The sequence below is a fragment of the Bison bison genome, unplaced genomic scaffold (genome assembly GCF_000754665.1).
Source record: "Bison bison bison isolate TAMUID 2011002044 unplaced genomic scaffold, Bison_UMD1.0 scf7180017854272, whole genome shotgun sequence".
NCBI classification, from domain to species: Eukaryota; Metazoa; Chordata; class Mammalia; order Artiodactyla; family Bovidae; genus Bison; species Bison bison.
The window spans coordinates 8,283-10,146 of NW_011484845.1; positions in this window are offsets into that span (position 1 = coordinate 8,283).

Genomic DNA, 1,864 nt, shown 5'->3' on the forward strand with positions numbered 1-1,864 from the left:
TGCAAAGAACTGACTCATTGGAAAAGAGCCTGAAGTAGGGAAAGATTGAAGGCAGGAGGAGAAGGGGCCGACAGAGGATGAGGTGGTTGAATGGCATCACTGACTAGGTGGACATGAGTTTGAGTAAGCTCCAGAAGTTGGTGATGGACAGAGAAGTCTGGCATTCTGCAGCCCGTGGTGTCACAAAGAGGCAGACATGACTGAGCAACTGAACTGACTGACTGATTGATGATACTGCTGATCAGTTCAGTTCAGTTGCTCAGTCATGTCCGACTCTTTGTGACCCCATGAATTGCAGCATGCCAGGCCTCCCTGTCTGTTGGGAAGCGTAGTGCAAAATAGCCGTAAAAGGAGAAAGTCCTTGGGAAAATGGCGAAGGGCCAGAAGTACGCGGCTTTGCACTATGGATAGAAAGACATCTCCTGCCTTTGGTTATGCTCGGCGCCAAGAGTTAATAATAAATAGGGATGTTACTTGTGAGAGCGGGTTGTGGGAGAAGCCCATGAGTGATTCAGAGCGTGCTGTCCTTGAAATGTTTCTACTGATAATGTGTTAACTCCGTATGCGCTCTGCTGGCCGCATACTTTGAGCTCTTTGTTCCTGCTTCTATAAAAAAGCTTGACTGCAGAAATAAACTTGTCAGTCCTTGCAAGAGACTGTCCAAGTGTCCTTCTTTCAGGTTCGTCGCTTCCAAGTCCCGGGGAGAAAAACCCCAACAAGTGGCGCCAGGAACAGGGACTTGAGAGAAAGGCTGAACAAAGCGACGAGCCCCTGCAGAAAGAGGTAAGCAGGATGGGACAACATAGCAGTAAAATTCCTTTCATTTCTATAATGCATCATTTTTTGAAACAAAACGGTGTTAATGTTTCAAGAGATCAGTTGAACTGATAGCATATGATCAGTATATGCTATCATATACTAGTGGAACATAATCCATGGTTCCTGGAGGAGGGGACTCTTGATCTTGATGTATGGAAAAGGGTTAAGAATAATGTTTTGCGAGCATATCGGCAGGGAGTTTGCATTCCGCCTCAGTGGTGGGTTACCTGGTCACTCATACGGGCTGTCATAGAACAAATTGAAGGACATAATGCATGAATATGAGCTTGATGAACAAGACATGCAAGGTGCTTTGAAATGCAAGAATGTCATGCTCAATCAAACACAACACCTGGAAAAACAACTTGAGGATGTATCTATTAAGGATGTGCCAAAACCGAAAACGCTTAAGGCGGAAGTCATTTCGTTCAGTGGACAGCCCAAATCTGAGGCTTTTCCTGCTCCATCTGTAACTGCAGTTGCTAACCTTGCTCATACTAACCGCTTCACTCCTCCGCGGGAGATGCCTGCTTGTACTTTCACTTTCCCAATACAATTTGATCAACCCGTCCAGGGTCAAAATTCTTGGGACGGTATAGATTTTAGCATGTTGTCTAGCTTTAAGAAAGCATGTACTCTGTATGGACCTATTTCTCCTTACTGTATAGAATTTCTCAGAGGATGGGCTGACCATGGATGCCATATGATTTTTTTCAAGTAGCAAAGATGGTTTTAAATCCTCAACAATTACTGCAGTGGCAAATGTGGGTTGGTGATGAGGCCCAACAGCTGATGATTGACCAGCAATCTCGTGGTAACCCTGCCAATTTAACCTATGATATACTGACTGGAACAGGGACTATGGCTGATGTAATGGCGCAATTAGCTAATGTTACCCTTGAGATGTTACATTTCATTAAAGAAACTGCCTGCAGGGCATGGGCAAAGGTTGATAGCGCTAACTCTGATGGTTCATTTGTTAAGATTATTCAAGGACATGAGGAGGAATATTCTCAATTTATAGGAAAATTAAAGAGTGCAATTG